Source organism: Brachypodium distachyon, chromosome 1, assembly GCF_000005505.3.
Source record: "Brachypodium distachyon strain Bd21 chromosome 1, Brachypodium_distachyon_v3.0, whole genome shotgun sequence".
Classification (NCBI taxonomy): domain Eukaryota; kingdom Viridiplantae; phylum Streptophyta; class Magnoliopsida; order Poales; family Poaceae; genus Brachypodium; species Brachypodium distachyon.
Genome location: NC_016131.3, coordinates 6,487,957 through 6,513,460, shown reverse-complemented (window position 1 = coordinate 6,513,460; position 25,504 = coordinate 6,487,957). Strand labels below are relative to the sequence as shown.

At 48.5% G+C, this 25,504-nt stretch overlaps 2 long non-coding RNA genes across 7 annotated transcripts; both read right to left on the bottom strand.

Annotated features, from left to right (window-relative positions):
* Positions 1-567: 567 nt before the first annotated feature.
* On the bottom strand, positions 568-4,500 carry LOC104582379. Of its 4 annotated transcripts, XR_730169.3 has the most exons (6): positions 4,289-4,490; positions 2,933-3,032; positions 2,371-2,407; positions 2,138-2,234; positions 1,273-1,581; positions 568-1,152 (listed from the first exon to the last, which is right to left on the bottom strand). It is a non-coding gene; the product is annotated as an uncharacterized LOC104582379 (long non-coding RNA). The 4 variants fall into 4 exon arrangements; XR_730168.3 differs by having other exon boundaries at positions 1,273-2,234; positions 4,289-4,494; XR_002964281.1 differs by having other exon boundaries at positions 1,273-1,420; positions 1,509-3,032; positions 4,289-4,500.
* A 10,036-nt stretch (positions 4,501-14,536) lies between these two features.
* LOC104581971 lies at positions 14,537-25,504 on the bottom strand. 3 transcript variants are annotated; one of them, XR_002962565.1, is made up of 3 exons: positions 23,635-25,504; positions 15,546-23,559; positions 14,537-15,449 (listed from the first exon to the last, which is right to left on the bottom strand). It is a non-coding gene; the product is annotated as an uncharacterized LOC104581971 (long non-coding RNA). The 3 variants fall into 3 exon arrangements; XR_001407200.2 differs by lacking the exon at positions 14,537-15,449 and having other exon boundaries at positions 23,168-23,559; positions 23,635-24,915; positions 24,995-25,500; XR_002962566.1 differs by lacking the exon at positions 14,537-15,449 and having other exon boundaries at positions 23,168-23,559; positions 23,635-23,747; positions 24,788-25,486.

Sequence of the window (25,504 nt, the reverse complement as noted above, 5' to 3'; positions counted from 1 at the left end):
TCCGGCAGCTGGTGACTTGGTCATTATGGACAAACAAGAGTTAAGTTTTCTTTCTAATGAAATTGTGCAATGAAAGATCGATCCCATGTACCAAGATTTCGTTTTGGGTATACTAACTCCTATCAATGTTGATAGTGTGTTGTACACATTCTCTCTTTTCTTTCTTTGCAAAAGCATCATATTTCGTGACCAAGGTAATGGCCACAATTCAGGTTCTAGAGACTAATACACGCAATTGCTGAATTTTGATACAACACTTGCCAAAAAAATTACCAACTCTTACCTCATCTACATTATTCGACAGCCGGTGACTTAGTCATGACACCCATTTAGGGGGGAAGAAGAGGCTTCTGATGAAATTGCAACGGAAGATCGATCGCATATTCACATGGACCAAAAATTGGAGTAAATTAATTTTTGAATATTTGTTTTTAACTTAGATTTAAATTCTATAGCTAAATTTGTTTCTCATACATCCTGAATTGTTATTAATTTGCCAGGATCGTAACCTCCTTTGGCTTCAAACTAAGGGGCGTACGGAATTAATGTTTAGGGGTGCACAAGATACCTAAAATTTATTTCTCTTTCTTTGTTACATATATATACAGATATGCATAAAGTAGTCCAACCTCTTTATAAATCTATGCATATCTACATAGACACCATTGACACTCTCAAGATTTCATTTTGGGTTTACCCGTATGAATGCTAATAGTGTGTGGAACACATTCCGTGTTTTCTCTGTGTTATGCTTTGTGTAACACACACTACCCCTATCAATGCTAATACATTGTTGAACACATTATGTCAATTGGGTGTCCTGTCTTGCCACAGCACTAAGCGCAAGAGTTGGATCAAAGTAAAATGTTGATCACACTAGTTATGCAAGCAACATCCACCTACTTTATGTGCACCTTTGTTCCAGTAATAGTCACTTTGTTGTGTTGTCTTCCTTACTGGGAGTTCGCCGTTAGTGTTCTATTTTGTCGTGGCGGCAGCAGCATGGCTTTTGAGATTTGATCTAAGCGATTTTGTCTCACTTGCCTCAAGAAAACTGCTCAAGGGCTTCCAGAGCCCTTCCATGTCCATTGTCTTGCCATTCTTTCTATCTTCAGGAGAAGCCTGGCTTGAGGCTACTATATCTGAATTAATCTGTTAGGAGTGCAATGTATAGTTAGAATAAACCAATGTTACAAAACAAGTGGCATGAAACTTGCACATGAAATTATATGCTGTTACGCACCCATCTGATAATACTTTAAATATAAGTACCTGCATATTATTCACAGTTGTTGTCATCCTGGTAGATTTTGGTGCTGAGATTTTCCCGGTCTCCTCAGTAATCATATTTTCATGGTCCCATTATTACTGAGAGAAGTTACACGCGATGCTGGTGTCCTTGTAGCTTTGGTTCTCTTTCCTGTCAAAACAGGTTGTGCAGATACCATTGGGGTTTCAACTACAAAGGAAGAAAGAAACCTCTGTACTGACGATGTAACAGTTGGAACCTTAGAAGCATCAAATTCTGCCCTCTTAAGCGGAAACAACTTGTTCCTGATAGCTTGAATACTGCTGTCAGGCCTTCAAACAAGAAAGAATCAATCATGTTAGGTAGAAGCGCACAGTTGAGTCAGGATCATGACGACATTAAGAAACAAATAAGCGGCTGGCTGGCAACACTGAGCTTTTTGCTTCACAAAACAAGCAAGCATGTGTATTTGTGGCATATTTTCAGGAAAGATAGGAATGTAGCAGGCAGAAGGAAAATAACAGAAGGAAAATGAGCTTAAAGACCTATCTCTTTAACGGTTCAACGAAGAAGATCAATCTACATGTATTAATGTGTTGGCTGGCCTGAATGGCAGATACACTTTGCAAATGACTCTATATGGCTTTTCCATTCTAATAATCCCAATAGCCTATTTTCTCGATTCTAACAATCTGTTGTTCTTTAAAGCCTTATTACTGCCCTAGTCTGTAGAAATGTTTTTATGCAGTACTATATTAGCGATAACGATGACCTAAACAAGATGATAGCATGACCTCTGAAGGTTCACATGATATTAACTCTAGACGTGTGTACTGTAGTTAACAAGCACATCTGCCAAGATGAAGGAAGAATGTTGTATAGATAAACCTTGGTAAGAAGTACTCCAAGATACCAAGATTAATTATGCATACTGGGCAAGATTCAACATCCTCATATATTTTCTTCATAATGTACTCTCGACAAACTGTTAAAAAAAGATGGTCACAACAGGAACTGTACAGTTAGGAATGCCAGTTTCGTAAAAAGATTAGAAAGAGCTGAATTATATGTGCTCGATACATGAAAATTATTTAGCAGTAAATTAAAATAAGAGTACATACTTGACGACTTGCATCAAGAGCAGTCATCCTCCTGGCTCTGCATCATACGGCCAGATCTTATCACATATATAATAACAATAGAGAGACGTTTTTGTTGCAAAACCTAATATATTAATCTGCTATATAAAGGTTGTAAGTGCAATTGCTGCCATAACGGGTAATAAATGATGTCTGCGATCACAATGCTCTACTGAAAAGGTACACATTTACAAGGCAATAACAGAAGGAAAATGTACTTGAAGACCTATCTCTTTAAGGATTCAACCAAGAAGATCAAGCTACATGTATTATGTTGGCTCATCCGAATGGCATATATACTTTGCAAATGATTCCATATGGCTTATATCCATACTGATAATCGAATATACTGTTTTCTCCATTCTGACAATCTGTTTTCTTTACAACCTTACTGCCCAAGTACATAGAAATGTTTCCATGCACTACTATGTTTCCATGTTCACATGGTATTAACACTACACGTGTGTATTAAACACATCTGCCAAGATGAAGGAAGAATGTTGTATACATAAACCTTGGTACTAAGTAATAACAACTACTTCACCTGAGTTTCTCTTCAGGAGAAATACCAACATCAATTGTGCATACTGGGCAAGATTCAATCTCCTCCTCATCTATTTTCTTCGTAACGCACTCTCGACAAACTGTTAAAAAAGATGGCCACGAGAGGAACTGTACAGTTAGGAATGCCAGTTTCGTACAAATATTAGAAAGAGCTGAATTATATGTGCTCAATACATGAAAACTCTTTAGGAGTAAATTACAATAAGAATAGATACTTGAAGACTTGCAGCAAGATTTAGTGTGCAGCCAAGACTGACAGTTGCGCTGTACTTATGTGCAGCAGCATCCAGGCTTATCGATCAAGAACGATGTTAATTAGATACTAGAGCGGTCATCCTCCTGGCTCTGCATCTTACGGACATATTTTATTCAAGAACGTGAGGCGCTGCTTTCTATAGCTATACCAGAAACACAAAAATGTACTTACTACTTTCCCATGACAGATCACAACTCTCTCAAAGCACTCGGCCTGGAGACCCGGGCCGAGCTTTTGAGCTCGGGCTCGGCCCGCCAGATTTCACAGCCCGTGCCGATCAGCTGAAATGCTCAAGAAAGCCCGAAATTTTTTACAGCCGGGTCCGCCTCCCATCCCGGATTCTCGGCCCAGTCCACTCCGCTACTCCGCCGGCCCAATCCAGCGCGATTAGGTATCCTCGAGAGGTCTCCTCGTTCCTCCCCTCTTGTTCCCCTTTGTCCTCAAGCTTGCGCCGTCGCCGAAGCTCATCAAGGCCACGAAGGCCTTCGAGCTCTACCCGGCGCCCGGCACGTTCGTCGACCTTAGCCTCACCAGCCTCTCCGTGGGCCGCCAGATTAGCCGCGGCCTCACCGATCTGTGCACATTCTGCACCGGCAACAGCCTCATCGGCTCCAGCAACGGCTACGTCGCCGTCGCTAGCGAAAACCGTAAGAGTATTCGGGGGAGATCTGAATACAGAAGAGACAGCGCCGGCGAAGTCGAAGGCCACGAAACCGCCGGCGGGGAAGGAGACACACGGTTCCATACATGCACATAAATTCACACTGAACGACTACGAGGATGGCACCGACGGCCACCACCGGGAAACGGCTGCTCAAGCGCGAGCGAAACCTGAGGGGCACGCAACCGGAACGCGCGGCATCTTCAGCTCCCTTGCAAGATCAAACGCCAACCCGATCGATCACCAGGCCAGAGCACAAAACAGAACCCGACACAAGAACCAACGCGACGGGGCGCTCGTCCGCAGCGGAACTCGAAAGCGCGTGCACCCAGGCGCGCACACAGAGAGAGAGAGAGAGAGAGAGAGAGAGCGAAGACAAAACAGAGAGGCAGCAGCGTGGTGGAGAAGGGAGAACTCACATGTGTCGAGGACTCGAGGCACTCGGTGAAGGCGTGTGCGTCCCGCAGGAGGCCCTGGCAGAGCCGGCACATCAAGGGCCCGACACATCAACGATACAGAGACAGAACGCGAGGACGAAACGAAATCAAACCGGAGAGGCGGCAGTGAAGGGAGAGAACTCACATGTGTGCAGGCACTCACAAAGAGAATCTGTTGTAATCAAACTGGGCTTTGAAAAGGTCTTTGACTTAATCGAGCGCTATGCAATCATGGCCATCCTTCGTCATATGGGTTTCGATGACCGTTCGTTGGGATGGATGGATAATCTTCTGGAATCAAGGAACTCCCGAATCAGGAAACACAAATTAACACAAGTTGGTTGGTTCAAAGCTTGTATATAACAAATCAACTGGTACGGATAATGCAAATACCGATTGTGTGATAGCAATGGGTGTTGCATTGGGAAACAAAGCTAATGACAGGACCGTTGACCCGATGATTCTTGTACAGAAACAACCCACCTCTGTTGCAAACACTACATCTCAAAGAACTCTAGAAGCAGCAAACATAAATTACCACAACTCGATTGGTTCAAAGCTTGTATATAAAAAAAATCAACTGGACCAGATAATGCAAAGGCCGATGGTGCGAAAGCAACAGGTATTGCATTGGGAAACAAAACTAATGACAAGAATGTTGACCTGATGATTCTTGTACAGAAGTGACCCACCTCTGTTGCAAACACTGCATCTCAAGGAACTCCAGAACCAGGAAACGAAAATTAACACAACTCGGTTGGTTCAAAGCTTGTATATAACAAATCAACTGGACCGCATAATGCAAAGGCCGATGGTGTGAAATGTTGCTTTCGGAAACAAAGCTACCAAAAAACAAAAATTACCACAACTCGGTTGGTTCAAAGCTTGTATATAACAAATCAACTGGACCGGATAATGTAAAGGCCGATGGTACGAGAGCAACGGGTGTCGCATTGGGAAACAAAGCTAATGGCGCGACTGTTGACCTTGTGATTCTTGTACAGAAGCGACCCACCTCTGTTGCAAACACTACATCTCAAGGAACTCCAACCAAGAAATAAAAATTACCACAAATCGGTTGGTAAGGCCGATGGTGTGAAAGCAACGGGTGTTGCATTGGGAAACAAAGCTAATGACACGAATGTTGACCCGATGATTCTTGTACAGAAGTGACCCACCTCTGTTGCAAACACTACATCTCAAGGAACTCTAGAACCAGGAAACAAAAAATACCACAACTTGATTGGTTCAAAGCTTGTATATAACAGATCAACTGGACCGGATAATGTAAAGGCCGATGGTGTGGAAGCAACGGGTGTTGCATTGGGAAACAAAGCTAATGACGTGACTGTTGACCCGATGATTCTTGTACATAAGCAACCCACTTTTGTTGCAAACACTACATCTCAAGGAACTCCAGAACCAGGAAACAAAAATTACCACAACTCGGTTGGTTCAGATCTTGTATATAACAAATCAACTGGACCGGATAATGCAAAGGTCAATGGTGTGAAAGCAACGGGTGTTGCTTTGGAAAACAAAGCTAATCACGGGTCTGTTGACCCGATGATTCTTGTACATAAGCGACCCACTTTTGTTGCAAACACTACATCTCAAGGAACTCCAGAACCAGGAAACAAAAATTACCACAACTCGGTTGGTTCAAAGCTTGTATATAACAAACTTGTGTCAGCATGAAGCTAAGAGAAACCACTAACATATATATGACCACGAACAATACAGGTAGAGAAGAAAATGCTACTTGTGAGTTGGAGGTAGAGAAGATGCTAGACTAGGAAAAAGGAAACTGTAGTGCAAACTCTTTTAATTATCATTATCACAATGGTATACACATTTGGCCTCAAAATGCCATACACATTTTGTTGTTTTCCTTCCGGCTACGCACCCCAGCAGCTAGCTCCACTGTGACATATATCTGGACGAATGCAACATGGTGTGAGACTACTTGATACACATTTCGTTGTTTTCCTTCCGGGTACGCGCCAGGTGGCGTTCCATCACCTGGTAAATTAGAGGAGATACCACGTCGTCCATGCCTGAGTAGTTCTCCGGCACTTGATCCTCATCTGGGATCGGGAACATACGAAACAGCGGCTCCGACGACCGTGGCACCGGCTGAGGAACCCGTTGCTGGTGTGGCTGCTTCTGCTGCAAAGGCAGCCACGGGTTCCGGTGGGTGGTAGACGCGGCATGGCTACAGAGATGGAGGTGGAGAGAGGAAGGAGAGAGCAGGCCGGGAGGGATCTCGCGTTACTGCCAAATGTGACCTTGGCTGCGTCTGCACCATCCCACCACACTGCAGAAAGAGAGAAACCTCTACGCAAGCCGGCTGCCCTTCTTCCTCGCCGTGCGATCGATACGTACAAAGATCTTGTGTTCTTGTGAGTCGGAGGTAGAGAAGATGGTAGACTAGGACAACGGAAACTATAAGAGTGGAAATTGGTGCCAAACTCTTTTAATTATCATTATCAAAATGTGTATACACATTTTGGCTCAAAATGCTATAAACATTTTGTTGTTTTCTTCCCGGCTAAGTGCTAGAACCGGGAAACAAAAATTACCACAACTCGGTTGGTTCAAAGCTGGTATATAACAAAGCAACTGGACTTGATAATGCAATGGCTGATTTTGTGAAAGCAACTGGTGTTGCATTGGGAAACAAAGCTAATGACGGGACTGTTCACCCGATGATTCTTGTACAGAAGTGACCTTGTAGGTCTCAATCTTCTGATGGTCCCACAAATCTTGATTGTGACAGCAATGAACTTGACAGAAACAGCAATGATCTTGACAGAAAGAGCTGTTCGATACAGGAGAGACAGACAGGAAGACAATGAAGACAGATTGATACATGGAACTAGGCGTAGAGGATTGTGGTACATGGATCGAGAGGGAATTGGCCAGACGAGTTGCTCTGTGTCTCTGCTCAATGGTTGGAGAAAGGGAGACCAACCCGCAACCGGGACGCGTGGCGGCTTCGGCGCTCTTGAGGGATCAAACAACGAACCCGATCTTAAAAGAGAACCTGAAGTACGCGACAACCGCAATTGGGATGGTGTTCCATCGCCTGGTAAATCAGAGAAGAAATCACGAAGACATCACGTCATCCACGTCGGAGTAGTCCTCCGGCACGTGATCCTCATCTCGGATTGGGAGCATACGAAACGGCGGCTCTGACGACCACGGCACCGGCTGAGAAACCCGTTGCTGGAGTGGCTGCTTCTGTTGCGACGGCAGCCACGGGTTCCCGTGGCATCTCGGTGGCAGACGTGGCGTGGCTACAAAGATGGAGGTCGAGAGAGCAGGACGGGAGGGATCTCGCGTTACTGCCGAATGTGTCCTTGGCTGCGTGTGCACCATCCCACCGGTTGCCCTTCTTACTCGCCGTGCGGTCAGCACGTACAAAGATCTTGTCTTCTTGTGAGTTGGAGGTGAAGAAGATGCTAGAATAGGACAACGAAAACTATAAGAGTGCGACTCTTTTAATTATCATTATCAAAATGGTATAGAGAAATTTGACAAAACGCCACATTTTTCTTCATACCTTGCTCCAAACGCACACCTTTCATTTTGTTAGACAAAATAGCACACATTTCCTTCGCACGTTGACAAAATGGCATTTTTGGCTATTTTTAGGCCATTTTTTGACATGGTCCAACATGTCATTTTATTTTGGACCACATTGCCCCTGCCTATTCATGTTGCTTGATGTGAATTGATTGAATGGCAGAAGCTGGCTTGCTAGATCCCTGCGACTTAACGAGAAGCGAACAGGAAACCACCGTCGCCGCTGGACGTGATTGCCGTCGCGGCTGCACGAGATCGCGCAGCCGCCTCTGTAGAAAATCGCATCGCCGTCGTCGACGCTGCACGCGATCGCCGCCGCCTCCGTAGGAGATCGCACCACCGCCGTCGCCGCTGCCACCAACGGACGAGGCCGTCGCCGCCCGATGAGAACGCCGTCTGTTGCACCAGTGGCTCCCGGGGTACCACCATTGCGCGACGCGTGGGCCCCATCTCTGAGTTCCCGGGAGGATTCAGTTCCGGGCAGTAGCCACGAGCTGCCCGGCAAGCTACCAGCCCAGAAGGGCTCGTGGGGCTTCGGGGAATATCCCCACCTGGACACCTCCCGGGATCCCGGGAGGGGAGTTCCCGGGTGTGTTTGGCCTAGGCGCTTCCCGGGATGCGACTTGCCGGGAGGGGGAGTTCCCGGGTGCAGGCGTCCGCCACAAGGGTACTCGTCCTGCCAGCCGCTGTGGGGTTGCGGCAGCTCCGTGGGCGAGAGGATGAACTCTTGGGGGTCTTCCACTCGGACCCAGCACCAGTTGCCCCGCCACTCCTTCTCAATCTTCTTCCCCGACCGAACGATGAACTCGGACTTCATCTGGTCGCGGGCGCGGAACACCACCCCCGACGACATTGCCTTCACGTTGTCAATCCGGGGGTAGAAATAGTGGCGGAAGAGCGCCACCGACGGTATCACCCCCACGAACGCTTCGCAGAGGAAATGGAAGGTGGCGAGAAGAAACAACGATGTGGGGTGGAGCTGCGCCACCCGCAGCTGGTACGACTCCATCAGTGTGTGGAGGAACAGCGAGAACGGCGGCACCAGCCCGGTGAGGAGAAAGCGTGCGAACACCGGGAAGTCGTTGTCCTGGTGCTCGGCGCCCGCCGGGAAGATCAGGGTCTCCCCGTGCTCGTTGAACTTGGAGGCGACGGCATGCCGGACCTTGCCGGCGCCTCGCCGTTGTAGCCAGGCCGGTAGAAGGCGAGCGTGGCTCGCATCTCCCGCTTCTTCTGGACTTTGGCGGCGGCTGCCTTGGTTGCCGCCTCGCTCTTGCTGGCCGCCGCTCTCTTCGAGACCTGCACCTCTTTTCCCTTCCTGGTGGTGGGGGCACCATGGGGGACGAGGGAGGAAGCTAGCAAGAACACTTGGGTACGAGATGCAAAGGAGGATGAAGGCAAAGGCTGTGGGGAATAGAATGCTTTCCCCTTTTGGGCAGCGGAAAAATCTTTATAACACCTGGCCGTTTGGTAACGGCCGGTTCCGTACCCTACGGGTGCGCCGGGATAACTCCTAATCACAAGGAGTAATGCGCGGAGTGGTCTTAACTTCCCCGTTTAAAGGGGGAGTTAGGGCGGTAATCTTTATAACACCTGGCCGTTTGGTAACGGCCGGTTCCGTACCCTACGGGTGCGCGGGGATAACTCCTAATCACAAGGAGTAATGCGCGGAGTGGCCTTAACTTCCCCGTTTAAAGGGGGAGTTAGGGCGGTAATCACGCGCCCACTACTCCGTCTGTAACGGCGTGGTACTAGGGGCAGCGAAGGGACGCAGGCCCGAGGCTAATCGGGGCCCACGCGTCGGTTGTGGGCGTAGCCCGGCAACCGACCTGGGGAAGGCTCATCCGGGAACAGGTGATGCCGGCCCACGCCCGGGGGCTACTGTCGCACCAGTGACTCCCGAGGTACCACCGTTGCGCGACGCGTGGGCCCCGTCTCCGAGTTCTCGGGAGGATTCAGTCCCGGGCAGCAGCCACGAGCTGCCCGGCAAGCTACCAGCCCGGAAGGGCTAGTGGGGCTTCGGGGAATATCCCCACCTGGACACCTCTCGGGAAGCCGCTTCCTGGGAGGGGAGTTCCCAGGTGTGTTTGGCCTAGGCGCTTCCCGGGGTGCGACTTGCCGGGAGGGGGAGATCCCGGGCGCAGGCGTCCGCCACAAGGGTGGGGCCCAGCGGATAGAGCAACAGCGCCACGCGGGCGCGTGGCGGGCGCCGGGTGCGCAGTCTCACCAGGGCGAGGAGTGAGGCGCACGGCGCATTAAATGAGCCGACAGGACGGGCGTTACCCATCCAAATCAGGTGAACAGTGGCTGTCCAGTCCTACCTTTAGGGTTTTAGGCCCCTAGCAGCGGAGGTGGCGTCCATGCATGCCACCAGCTCACCGAGGGGGAATGGCATGTCTTCCTGGTCGACACTTGTAGTGCATGCACCGCGGCACCTGTGGTATCCCCTTCAGTATAAAAGGAGGACCCCCGCTGACGGTCAAAGGGTTGGATGGTGGAACGGTTCCACACTTGTTCTACAGTTGGCGTCGAACTCACAATTAGCCATTAGGAGTAGCCTAAAACAGTAAAGGGCACTCAGCCAAAAAGAGAGAACGCCCGGGGACCCTCCCCCCGGCAACGTGTAAACACCTGATTTATAATCAATATCAGTTCAGATATGCAGGACTTAGGGTTTTACACCTCCGGGTGGCCCGAACCTGGGTAAAAACGTGTGTGCATGTGTCCTTAGCTTGCATGCATCTGGGGTACGTTACTTTGCAGGTTACGAAGGCCATCGGCCACGCCGGCGATCCCCGACGCCCCTGCCGAACCTATAAGGGGGCGTGACCGCACGCCCCCGGTGTCGGAGCCCCGTGCGACGACACCGTCCAGGAGAGGGACGAGGCCCGCGGCGTGAAGAGCGTCGCCATAGAGAGCAACGGCGCCGCCACCGCCCCGCCGTGGATTCAAGCTAAGGGAGATGTGAAGACCTGCCACCAGGTGAGTGAGCACCCACCTATGGTCGCCCATCTCCTCCTATTTCGCATCTGCGGCGCCCGGTGGGTTTTGATTTCATCATCCTCATGTGTAATCTGTTCCTCCGATGCTCTCGCAGTGCCATCATAAAAGGACGCTATACGCGGCAGCTTGCAAGGCGGCAAAGAAGTATGGTCCGTGCTCGCTCAAGTACCGTCGGAAGTGCCTGGTTAATACTCCGTAATTGTCGGACAGGAGTAGGTAGTAGAAGAATCTTTCTCCGTAATTGCGGCTGTCGTCATCCACAAGGGGGGCCGATGGCGGCGGTCCGGCAGACGGCGGCCCGACGAGCGTGCGGCTCCTCTTCTCCTTTCTCTCTGTCTCGTTCATTTTTTGTCGTTAAGCAGCTGTAGCTAGCTTCTAGGCTTGTGGGATCCAATCGATCGACATGAATAGGCAGGGCAATGTGCTCCAAAAAAAATGACAGGTGGGACCAAGTCAGAAAAATGGGCTAACAAATTAAAAAATGTCATTCTGTCAAAGTGCGAAGGAAATGTGTGCTATTTTTTCTAACAAAATGAAAGGTGTGCGTTTGGGGAGAGGTACGAAGAAAGGCGTGGCATTTGTCAAATTTCACAAAACGCCACATTTTTCTTCGTACCTTGCTCCAAACGCACACCTTTCATTTTGTTAGACGAAATAGCACGCATTTCCTTCGCCCGTTGACAAAGACAAAAGGATCTTCAACCAACTGAGTTGTGCTTGGACAAAGGGAGACCTACGGATCTTGACTGTGACACCAATGATCTTCAACACAGAACGGACCTTGTGGGTCTCAATCTTCTGATGGTCCGACGGATCTTGTACAGAACGGACCTTGTGGGTCTCAATCTTCTGATGGTCCCACGAATCTTGATTGTGACAGCAATGAACTTGACAGAAACAGCAATGATCTTGACAGAAAGAGCTGTTCGATACGGGAGAGACAGACAAGAAGAAAAGGAAGACAGATTGGTACAGCAACTAAGCGTAGAGGATTGTGGTACATGGATGGAGAGGGAATTGGCCAGACGAGTTGCTCTGTGTCTGCTCAATGGATGGAGAAAGGAAGACCAACCCGCAACCGGGACGCATGGCGGCTTCGGCGGTCTTGAGGGATCAAACAACAAACCCGATCTTAAAAGAGAACCTGAAGTACGCGACACCCGCAACAGGGATGGTGTTCCATCGCCTAGTAAATCAGAGAAGACATCACGTCATCCACGTCGAAGTAGTCCTCCGGCACGTGATCCTCATCTGGGATTGGGAGCAAACGAAACGGCGGCTCCGACGACCACGGCACTGGCTGAGGAACCCGTTGCTGGAGTGGCTGCTTCTGCTGCGACGGCAGCCACGGGTTCCCGTGGCATCTCGGTGGCAGACGTGGCGTGGCTACAAAGATGGAGGTCGAGAGAGCAGGACGGGAGGGATCTCGCGTTACTGCCGAATGTGTCCTTGGCTGCGTGTGCACCATCCCACCGGCTGCCCTTCTTACTCGCCGTGCGGTCAGCACGTACAAAGATCTTGTCTTCTTGTGAGTTGGAAGTGAAGAAGATGCTAGAATAGGACAACGGAAACTATAAGAGTGCGACTCTTTTAATTATCATTATCAAAATGGTATACACATTTTGCCTCAAAATGCTATAAACATTTTGTTGTTTTTCATCCGGCGACGCGCCCCAACGGCTAGCACTCGGAGAAATTTGACAAAACGCCACATTTTTCTTCGTACCTTGCTTCAAACGCACACCTTTCATTTTGTTAGACAAAATAGCACACATTTCCTTCGCATATTGACAAAATGGCATTTTTGGCTATTTTTAGGCCATTTTTCGACATGGTCCAACATGCCATTTTATTTTGGACCACATTGCCCCTGCCTATTCACGTTGATTGATGTGAATTGATTGAATGGCATAAGCTGGCTTGCTAGACCCCTGTGGCTTAACGAGAAACGAACGGGACATAGGAGGAAAAAGAGAGATCACCACCGTCGCCGCTGGACATGATTGCCGTCGCAGCTGCACGAGATCGCGCAGCCACCTCCGAAGAAAATCGCAGCGTCGTCGTCGACGCAGCACGCGATCGCCGCCGCACGTACGTGATCGCCGCTGCCACCAACGGACGAGGCCGTCGCCGCCGTCGCCTCCCGATGAGAACGCTGTCCAGGAGAGGGACGAGGCCCGCGGCGTGGAGAGCGCCACGACGCCGCGGATTCAAGCTAAGGGAGATGTGAAGACCTGCCACCAGGTGAGTGAGCACCCACCTATGGTCGCCCGTCTCCTCTCCTCCCATTTCGCATATGCGGCGCCTGGTGGGTTTTGATTTCGTCATCCTCATGTGTAATCTGTTCCTCCGATGCTCTCGCAGTGCCATCATAAAGGACGCTATAAGCGGCGGCTTGTAAGGCGGCGAAGAACTATGGTCCGTGCTCGCTCAAGTACTGTCGGAATTGCTTGCTTAATGCTCCGTAATTGCCGGACATGAGTAGGTAGTAGAAGAATCTTTCTCCGTGATTGCGGCTGTCGTCATCCACGAGATCGCGCCGCCGCCACTGTAGAAAATCGCAGCGCCGTCGTTGACGCCGCACGCGATCGCCGCCGCCTCCGTAGGAGATCGCCCTGCCGCCATCGCCGCCGCACGTACGTGATCGTTGCTGCCACCAACGGACGAGGCCGTCGCCTCCCAATGAGAACGCCGTCCAAGAGAGGGACGAGGCCCACAGCATGGAGAGCGTCGCCACAGAGAGCAACGGCGTCGCCACCGCCCCGCCGCGGATTCAAGGAAGCTAAGGGGGATGTGAAGACCTGCCACAAGGTGAGTAAGCACCCATCTATGGTCGCCCATCTCCTCTCCTCCCATTTCGCATCTGCGGCGCCTGGTGGGTTTTGATTTCATCATCCTCATGTGTAATCTGTTCCTCCGATTGCAAAATGGTGCGAGACTGTTTTAATTATCAAAATGAGGCACACATTTTGCCTCAAAATGGTAAGCCCATTTTGCATCAAAATGGTATACAAAGGTAGGTAGAGCTAGCCGCTGTCAAAATAGTATAATCTACTTGGCCTTTTCTTTGCCGGATCCGTTTTTGTTTGGCCTTCGGCAAATATTGTTTTTCCGGTAGTGAGATGAAGTTAGAATCTAGTATAGATAAACCTTGGTAAGAAGTAATAGCAACTACTTCACCTTAGTTTCTCTTCAGAAGGAACTCCAGAACATGGAAACGAAAATTACCACAACTCGGTTGCTTCAAAGCTGGTATATAACAAATCAACTGGACCTGATAATGCAAAGGCCGATGGTGTGAAACCAATTGGTGTTGCATTGGATTCTATAGCGGGGGCCTCAAGCAGACGGCTCTGTTGCAAACACTACGTCATAACAACTCAAATGGACTTGATAATGCAAAGGACGATGGTGTGAAAGCAACTGGTGTTGCACTGGGAAACAAAGCTAATGACGTAACTGTTTACCCGATGATTCTTGTACAGAAGGGACCTTGTGGGTCTCAATCTTCTGATGGTCCAGCGGATCTTGTACATAACGGACCTTGTGGGTCCGGCGGAGCTCCGATGAGGCACGGGATGGGGCAGGTAGGGAGGGGTCAGGAGTTTTGGTGTGTAGAAAGAAACATAGCATTTCAAATGATGTCAATAGCATGTTTTCGCCATTCTGACAATCAGTTTTCTCTAGAACCTTACAGTCGAAGTATGCAGAAATGATTCCATGTACTAATATTATTAGAAATAACATAACCTAAAAAAGGTGAGAGCATGACCTGTGAAGGTTCACATGGTATTAATGCTAGCCGTGTGTACTAAACACGTCTGCCAAGATGAAGTTAGAATGTTGTATACATAAACCTTGGTACGGAGTAATAACAGCTACTTCACCTGAGTTTCTCTTAAGGAGCAATACCAAGACCAATTGTGCATACTGAGCAAGATTCAATCTCCTCCTCATCTATTTTCTTCATAATGCATTCTCGACAAACCGTTAAACAAAGATGGTCACATGAGGAATTGTACAGTTAGGAACACTTGTACAGTGCACTTGTAGAGGATGGTTCGCCTGTAGGCAAGCTTGTCGGCGTGGGAAGCGGAGAGGAGGGCAGGCGACATGTGGCCTTCCATCGCCTGGTAAATCAGAGGCCACACCACGTTGTCCACGTATGAGTAGTTCTCTGGTACGAGATCCTCATCTAGGACTAGGAGCAGAAGAAGTGGTGGCTCCAACGACCACAGCACTGGCTGAGAAACCCGTTGCTGGCATGGCTGCTGCTGCCGCGATGGCAGCCACGGCTTCTGGCGGCATCTCGACGGTAGACGCGGCATGGCTACGGAGATGGAGGTGGTGAGAGCAGGCCGGAAGGGGTCTCGTGTTATCGCCAAATGTGAGCTGGGCTGCGTCTGCACCATCCCCGCCGCGTTGTAGCAAGAGGGAAACCTCGCCGCGCGCCGGCTACCCTTCTTCCCCGCCGCGCGGTCGACACGAGCCCATCGGGTCGGTCCTGCGGTGCCTCCAACGGCTTGTTGGGATGGAGGCACGCGGCGACGACAGCCTGGAGGCACGAGGAGCAAGGGGATTCAGAGGGATGTTGGCAGTGTGGTACTCGAAAGCGCGTGCAGGACGAACATAGGGAGGACAAAAACAAAACTGGAGAGGCGGCAGGAGTGGGGTAGAGAAGGGAGAACTCATAGGTGAGGTGTGGATGCACTCGGTGAAGGCGTGCACGTCCCGCAAGAAGCCCTGGCAAGGCGAGCACGTCAAGGACCCCATGAGCAACCTCTTCCGCACACCAATCTCCCCACGCCGGGGTCCAGTCTCTTTGGCGCTCGGCTTCGACCCGCAAGCACAACCGCCTGCTCGTCAGACACTTCGGACCTGCGGCGGCGGAGAATCACCTAACTGAGAGCTAGCGGTGATGGCGTAAAGCTTGTAAATGTGCAATTGCTGCCACAAGGGTTAGTAAATGATGTGTACGATCACAATGCTCTACTTAAAAGGTACACATTTATAAGGCAATAACATATGGAAAATGTACTTGAAAACCTATCTCTAAGGGATCAACCAAGAAGATCAAGCTAAATGTGTTGGCTCAACCAAATGGCGGATATACTTTGCAAATGATTCTATATGGCTTATCTCCATTCTGTTTTCTCTAGAACCTTATTGGCCAAGTATGTAGAAATCCTTCCATGTACTACTATTATTAGAAGTAACATAACCTAAATAAGGTGTAGTGATAGCATGACCTCTAGGTTCACATGGTATTAACACTAGACGTGTGTACTAAACACATCTGCCAAGATGAAGAATACTGTATACATAAACCTTGGTATGAAGTAATAACAACTACTTCATCTAAGTTTCTCTTAAGGAGCCATACTAAGATCAATGGTGAATCTCCTCATCTATTTTCTTCATAATTCATTGCGGGTGTATTGCGGCCACTGGCTGCATCCTAATCTATCAACCACAGGCACGAAACTTGGACACCTTAGAAAACACCTGCCGCCTTCGGTCGCCGACCATGTCAGGCTGTCTTTGCCTACTGGTAAACCGTCAACCACAACCTTCTTCTACCGGCTGCTACGGGAACCATATGAAATCATCTGGCAAACGGTGATTCACCTGCATTTGGGAACCATATGAACCCTCTTGCCACACACGCATGACTTGAGTCTACAGCAGGTGCCTCAAGCGGACACCTTTGTTGCAAACACCACATCTCAGGGAATTCCAGAACCAGGAAACGAAAATTACCACAACTTGGTTGGTTCAAAGCTAGTATATAACAAATCAACTGGACCTAATAATGCAAAGGCCGATGATGTGAAAGCAACTGGTGTTGCATTGGATACTACAGATGGGTCCTCAAGCGGACACCTCTGTTGCAAACACTACATCTCAAGGAACTCCAGAACCAGGAAACGAAAATTACCACAACTCGGTTGGTTCAAAGCTGGTATATAACAAATCAACTGACCTGATAATGCAAAGGCCGATGGTGTGAAAGCAACTAGTGTTCCATTGGATTCTACAGCAGGGGCCTCAAGCGAACACCTCTGTTGCAAAACTACATCTCAAGAAACTCCAGAACCAAGAAAAGGAAATTACCACAATTCGGTTGGTTCAAAGCTGGTATATAACAAATCAACTGGAGCTCCGCCTAGGCCCAGTGTGGGTGAGGTATCGGGTAAAGGAGTATTGCATGTGCAGTTCGCCTAATGGCAGAGACACAAGATTGCCTAGTGGTTGTTCACGTAGGGGGTGTACCTCCTTTCAACCAGTGTCCCTCCATGTGATGAGGGGTTGTCTAAGGCGGGAAGCGCGTTTTTCGCTCCCACGGGAATGGTGAGTCAAGCAACAAGTGGCAGACATTAAGTAGGCGGCCGACGGAATATTTAAAAAAATATGTTACCGACATTAACCTTGTCTACATCAATCATTAGTTAGAGAATTAGTCATGACACACATTTAGGATGAACAAGAGGTCTGATTCCTTTCAGATGAAGTTGCAATTGAAGTTTGATCCCATGGGCCCAAAATCGGAATACATTTAATTATGTCGCCTACAACGACATTTCTTGTCAAAAGCTACTCATATTTGTTAGAATATAGTTGTCGTAAGGGATCATTCCTCGAAGCAGGTGTCTAATGAGGATGAGATGCCTCCTGAATGCAACCCCTCATCATGGATGTAAGTGAAACAGGCACGTTGAATAAGAACAAGTAGATTTACCCTCTCAAACATTTATCTCTTTACTTTTAATATTCAGCACGTTATCATGCACCAAGCAATGGGCCTCCAAAGTACTTAGAGAAGCAATGTCTAATAATCCCAAATCAATCACCGAAGTTCTCAACTCCAGGATGACCGTAGAGCGATAAGCGAGCAGATAAAGAGAGCGGCGAGCACATCCCGATGCGTGTGAACCTCTTGCGCGGAACCGCCATCTCTGGTGCCTGGCTATGAGCACCACCTCTTCGTCAATCCTTCTCCGTCCCTATCTCCTAGTCAAAGACTTAGTGCCGATATAGTAGGAAATAAGGAAATCGAGGCGCCCAGTGCTGTTGTCAAGGCATTGGGCGGCTAGGAAAAGGCGATGGCGACCACATCGAAGCTCCGACGAGGCATGGTTGGGGGTGGGGGTAGGCAGTGAGGAACAAGTATATTGACATATTTGGCGTGCATATACAGAGCAACACTATTGCTTGCGGACGGCGCCTAATGGCGGAGGCGTGACCGACAGGAGCCATGGCTTCCCCCAACATCCATAAAAAAATTAAGGCCATTGACTTTCTCATCCCCAATATGCATATCATCCTAGAGGTAAATAATAATGTTTATGTGCACATTAGATACTATAGAACAAGCTTGTTGACTTCTTCTCTTTTAGCACCACTGCCTCTACCCTCTCTCAACTCTTTTTATTGTTCTGCATGATGATACCCACAATTGTAGTGGGTCCATTATAGCACATTTCAATAAGAGTGTCGAACACAACGAGGAGATGTAGTAATTGGCGTGAGAAATCGGTGTAGAGATAACCATAAATGCCGCAAAAGAATGTTGAGTAGCAATTGTTTCCTAGGTTATTATAAAGCAAGAAACTATATACCTAAGATCATAATAAAAGTTCATGGGTGTCCCAATCCCCAAAATATGGTTGAGGACAGTCCCAAGATTGCATTCAATAACATCAAATGTTCCTTAGCACTGTGGGTATTTTATGGATCGTACGCTTCAATACTTCATGGTTTAAGAAAGGTAATTCGGTTCTTTCTCATGTATGAGGAGCCAATGCTAATTATACACACATACGTAATAAAATGAGGAAAACACACCGTTAGTCTATCAACTTGGCGGGCATGTGAAGATTGGTCATCATCATACATGAAAACTGGTAAGAACAGGGGTTATAACTTCGCACGTTTGAGCTAACGTTGTCAAAAACACGTGCCGCCGGTTCGGTCCATGAAGTTGTGTGCTGACATGGACTAGATGGCTCATTTCAGGCCATTTTGGTTTTTGGCGCCAACCCATGGTAATCTTACCAAGGGACCCCTCAATTTATCAGGCAGGGGCTAAATGGCTAGGTCCACGCCATTTTCTTGCTCTCATACGTTTGTCAAAGAATAAGAAAGATCGAACACCTCTTTCCACCCATATAGTCTCAAGGCCCATGGGCTTTCCAACCATCCAAGACCAAATCGGCAGGATTTCTGAATTTGCATGACAGTCTACTAGGCTGTCATAATCAAAACATCACTACCCCAATTCTTGTAGTGCATATGGATGGGTCCCCTATTATCATGCTCGTCCGTTTCTTGGAGATTGTTATTTTCTTTAAAGATCTCCATCTCTTCGCCTTTTCACTATGAAGTCCTTGTCTTTTTGCAAAACACACATGAATCTTTCAATGTTATAAATCCAACCACTCTACTACGCCTCCCACCCTCCATCGCCCCCATCCACAGCTATTGTCGACCGGCCGCGCCTCAACACCTCCATCTCTTTCGACAAAGACTTCATATCTTTCACCTTTTCACTATGAAGTACTTGTCTTTTTGCAGAACACACCTAAATCTTTCAATGTTGTAAATCCAACCACTCTACTGCGCCTCCCACCTCCATCGCCACCGTGTTGTTGTCGACCGGCCGCGCCTCAACACCTCCGGCAAGGTGTCCTTCAGCGAGTCTGCCTCAGCTCCTCGATCCCCATCAGCCTCGCCATCGGCCGTTGCGCACACCGCTCAAACGGCAAGGTGTTCTTGAGCAAGTTCAACTACCTCTGCCTACCATGCCGCCTCGCGACCGCAGACATTTGAGAGCCAACGAAATTTGCAAATAATGAAAGAGAGGAAGGGAAAGAGATTCCATGAGCTAAGTAAGAATTTTAGAGGGTTCCCAAATAAAAATTCAAGAACAACTATCAGGTACATGTCATGAATATCAGATCTGGAAACAAAAAAATCATAATCAAAGGAGGGAGGAAGGAGCTGCAGGAGACAAGTTGCCAAAGGATGAACAAATGTCGGATCTGGAAACAAAAAAATCAAACCAGAAGATGTAGGGGTCCTTCATGGCAGGCCTCTTGTTCGGCACCATGGCGCAACACGTGAAGCTCATCAGAACAGAAGGGGTGGGAGGGAAACATTCAACGGAGAGACGAAACAAGCGGCAAGCGCCGCAGCACTCTCGTCCCGCAGACACCATCTGAACGATCACGTTATGCGCACGACGCCGCCGCGACGAGCCACGCCCTCCCACGAGCCCCATGGTGACTACATCGATGTTGGGCCTCAGCATGTTGGCTAGGACATAGGTTGGAACCATCGCAAGGTCATTGTCACGTTCAATCACGTCAGTGAGCTCATCGAACTCCGGGATGACAGAGGCAAAGGGGTCGCCAAATGAGGTGATCAAAGCGCGCGGAGCAACGGGAGTCCCGGAACTATGCACACCTCAGTTCACAGTCGCCGTCGGGACAACGTGCGGCATCACCTACCGCGACGAGGTGTTTAGGGACTGCATCTTGCACCGCGACATCAATCGCGAGAACATACTCCTAGCCAGACGAGCAGCACAATGCCAATGATGACATCACCTCCCCTTTTATGGGCGTCGTTTCGGGATGAGATATCAGGTTAATGGGGTTGATACTGGGACGAGAAAGGAGGGGGCAATTTGCAAGATTGAATGGCCGTCTCAGCCTGCTTTCTACACGTCGGCATGCCACGTCACAATCCGAACATACGAATTCGTATTTTTGACCGCAAGTGCTCAGACCTGCCAAATTATAACACTTGTTTTTAACGGTTCTCATGTACGCTGACCATCTGCACACGGCTGCCAAGTTGATAGACCAACGATGCAGTTTCTCTAATAAAATATAACTTGTGGTTATATCAAGCTACATCATCTGAGAGCAAAAAAAAAATATGAAGGCAAAAGTGTAATCATTAAGACCCGAGGTCTGCACAATTCCCCCATGCAAGAAATCCAAGATTGGGGAAACCGTTTCTAGTCACTCCTTCCTTCTCTCCTCAATTCATAACATGGTGTCACCCTCTAAAGCCCATAAATAGTGTAACATGAGTTGGCGTTCACACAATACAATTAGAGATAACATCAAAATATAAAACCATTTCTCAACCTTATTGTAAATCGTATAAAAACCATGACTAGAGTTTCTCCCATGGCCTCAGTAACTTAACAAACTAGTGACAACAGCAAATCATGGCAATGGTCATAGGCATAACGAAGGACTATACAATCTGAAATAGAGTTCAGGCACCAAAGCAAAACAAGGTGTCAATCAATAACATGCATGACACCGAAAAGTTATTGCGAGTTTAAACGTACACCTATCATGAGGGGATGAAGTCGGAAACGGTAATGGAGATGGTAACAGTGTTTTCATTGATGGAGATGAAGATGGCGGTGACGACGGTGCTCCTCATTATGCGAAGGAGTCGAGGACGACAATGGCTACAATTTCCCCCAGGTGCAGACAGTGCGCGGGATCTGCCCGCTCCCATATAGGAGAAGACAACTTACTGTAGGGTAGCCCCAATTTTGTAACAACAAAGGCACACTTAAAAGGGCAACCCCATGGGGGCAGGCGGGTCCACGCACCATGTTGGTGCGCCCCAGGGCTAGGACGCCTGGGGGCACGTGGAGCCCATGGGCCTCTCCTTGTGGTGTCGTTTCGTCATCTCCTTTCCTTCTATAAATGACACTTGATATTGTTCTTTACTTTTCCTCATCCATGAAAAGGCACCAAAATCTACCCCTCCTAAATCTCATCATACGTGTTTAAAATCCTCCAATTCTAATTCACCTATGTGACTACAACTGATTACCCACACATGGATGGGGGAACATCCCAAATAAAATGTGATATGGAGTGGTAGTGGTAGATGAATAGGACGGCCTCTCCATAATGATATGGTCCCAGATACAAATGGCAATGGGGACCTGATACCCGAATACCCGACGGGTTTTGACCCGATTAGCACGAGGGTTTGGTAAAAATAAATCCCCACTGGTCTGCTATTGCTAAATTTTCGGACCCGACGGGTCTAGCGGTCCGGGTCTGGTATTGCCAGACCCGAACTCACATGCCAGACCTGAACTCACATACCTGCATACCCGATTCAGACTTCAGAGACTTCAAACATCAAACATGTGCCATACCTAGGTGGACCTCGGCCCATACCTCAAGGCCTCAACGCCGCCACAGTCTCTGCACTCTTTCTCTCCCGTGCACGAGCCTCCTCCCGAGTCAATTTCCACGAGCAGTCTCTACGTCGCTAGTTCCTCCTCCTCGCCGCGTCTCTGCCTAGCACTACAGATCGCCATGGCGTTCTTTGTTCGGACGGATCTGAACGAGCTCCCACTGTGCTTCCGCCTGGCGCTGCAGATCGATGGGGTGCTCCTCGTCCGGCCGGATCTGGACGAGCTCCTCCCAGCACACACAGCAAGCGGCACTGGCAGGCCGACCACCTCGACGCCTCGCCGTAAGCGCTAGTAATCATCACCAGCGTCAGTAGCAGAGCGAGCAACATTAGCTGGCAAGCAGACAACAGCGGCAACATCAAGAAGCAGTACATGCACATCAACACCAACAGCAAGCAGCAGCGCAGGCACAGACACCCGGGCACAACAGCAGCTCGATGGTGCGCTCCTTCTCCTTCGCGGCGGCTGCGGTGACCTTATCCATGGCGGCGGCCGGCGGCGCAATGCAGCGGGGCCGTGGCGAATTTCTATGAATTGTAGAAAAAATTCGACCCAGCTGGGCTTGGCTCGGCCCTGAAGATTTGACGGGCCGTTTTCTTGGGCTCGGCTCGGGCTAAAAAAAATCGGGCTCGGGGCGAGCTGGCTCAGCTCGCCACGGGCTAGGTCCAGTTCGAACGTTCACCCTGAGATGTGAGGTGGCGCAGGTCGGGTCGGGTAGACCCACGGGTCTGCGAGACCCGAATCGGGGCCAGGTCTGGTAGATTTTTTGACTCGACAACGGGTATGGGCTGGTATGTACCAGACCTGGACCCGATGGACCCGGGTGCATCCATCGTCCCAGACTAAGATGGATGTGGTAGCAATGGAATGCAAAGGTTTCTACATGAAGGAGCTCTCCCTCGATAAATAGACGTGATGCGAGGAATGGAACTAATAGATCAAATTAAATTCGCTGAAAAGAAGAAACTAGGAGTTAGGATACATGTAAGGAACTTAAGTTATCATGCAGCATGCATGTGCCAAAATGACAATGGTTCAAAATAAGGAAATTGGGCATTCCATTGGGGTGTTAATCATATATAAAGGTCTATCCAACCTCTCCGGGAGAAATATCATAGCTCAATCATCCAATCATGCATGTGAGCTGTTTTCGTATGATGCCGATGGCATGTGAATAAGTCTTCGTTTGCTTAAAAAGGAAGTCTAGAACTATCTATGAATTGTAGAAAAAATTGAATAGAGAGGAAAAATAAAAGAACATCAGTACCGAAAATACCGTGTAGTATATAGATATACCGCCCTTGCCCCTAAAGTGCTGCAGCCTCTCTTGCCTATCTTCCAGCCCTCTCTTGCCTATCTTCCAGCCCTCCACCCTTCATGCCCATGGCCAGGTCCATGGACAGGACCGTGGATCTTGGTTGCACTGCAACACCACGACAACATTAGCACACACATATCACCATCACAATAACCATCAGATTCCCACCAAATCACCTACCAGGAAAGGTTGTTCTCTTGCTGGAACAACGTGTTTCGCAGCCGGTGTAATCTCAGCGGTCCGAATAGTTTTTCCCTGATTACGACATGGACTGGACAGCCTTGATCGTACAGCTACAATTATACCCATCTAGTCGTATTCAGTACGAACTGATGTGATTACATATCTTGTATACCGTTTGATCAAATTAACATCGCACGAATAAGTAGAGTAATTAGATAATCACATCAAGCTCCGGAAATAGTTGTGCTAGAAAATAAGAAGATAACATGTTCTATGAACAAATAGACCGTAGTTATGGCGTGCTGTTTGAGTTTAGGGAAAGATATTGGTAAATGCATTAAGTTTGAGACTACAAATAGATCCATGAAATCTACTAACAGTATGGAAAAGAAATAAATGAGACATACATTTATACAATAGCCTGATTTTCATAACAGAACATTCATGCAGATCTGGCAAACAGGAAAAGACTGACTCTTGCATTCCTATAATCATATTTCTAATAGAATGAAAAGATAAAAAATCACCCATCATAAAAACCTCTGAGAAAAATTGCGGTCCTGTTGGCGGAAGATAAAACATATGCAAGGATAGTTCTCACAAACCAATAACCATGCATGACACTAAAATAAGAGGCCAGAGTCTTTTACTTTGTCAAGTAATTTCGACAAGTAATACCAAAACTTTACCATAAGAATAAAAACAGAAGAATTGCTGAAATATAGCAATCTGGAATTCTAGACCAAGAGGTTAGTATGTAGAAACATGTCCAGTTTCCATTACTATTTCAGATGCAGCAAGAAAATGCCCTAACATCGTAATGATTTGCATAATAATAGCTATACAGAGCCCAAGCAACCAACCAACATGAAGGGGCAGTGAACTTTTACCTTTCTCCATTATTCTGATTTACGGTCATTACTCAAGCTTTAGTCATTCTGATTTAGGGTCATTACTCATTAGACTGAAACTATTGTGACAGACTACTACAGTTTCTTTGTCTGGACTTCAAATTCTAACTAACAAAGCATAAAGGTATCATGATCTCGTTGAAATGTTGGCAAAGAAAAATATCGCAAAATAATTAGAAACCACAGAGGTTAAATCATGACCTAGAAAATGGCAATGAGAATGCTTGGATAAAAATTACCTTTTCTTGCTATCACTACATCAGCTACCTGTGGTGGCTTCTTGATGATAGGTCGGGAAGAACATCAACCCAAATCCAATCATATAAAGGCCATAGCATCCAAGTGCCTCCAACAAGTAGATGGAAAGCTGCAAAACCAAAAGTCGCTAGCAAATATTTTAATCGAACTGCAGTGTCGTTTACAAGAAATTACTCCGTACTACAGACGTCGAGGACGAGGGCGGCGGCGGAGCAGCGGGGGTCCTTAATAAGCAGCGTCCCCCACAGTGTCGTGTCCCGCTGGATGGCGCTCACCGCGGTGCACAGTGGGCGCACCCCCCTCCTCCGTCGGCGAACTACAGGTACGGAGATCTGCAGGCGGCGGCAGTTTCGTGGGCTTCGTGGGAAAGTGGTCGACGGCGTCGGCGGCGGAAGGTGCGCGTCACGGGACAGCGGACTTCGGTAGCGGAGGAAGTCGGCGGCGTTGGAGGACGGCGGAGCCGGCGGCGGACGGTGCGCGTCAAGGGACAGCGGGCGTCGGTGGCGGAGGTCATAGACGGCGGCGTCGTTCGAGGACCGCGTCGGATGCGGTGGACGTTGGCGGCGAAGGAGGAGCACATGGGGAGGAGTACAGCACGGAGAGGGGAGGAGGCGGGGAACCTCTGGGCGTCGAGATGTCGCCAGCGGACGGCGGACGGAGATGAGGAGACGGTTTCGTTGCGTGACTGGCCCGCGGCG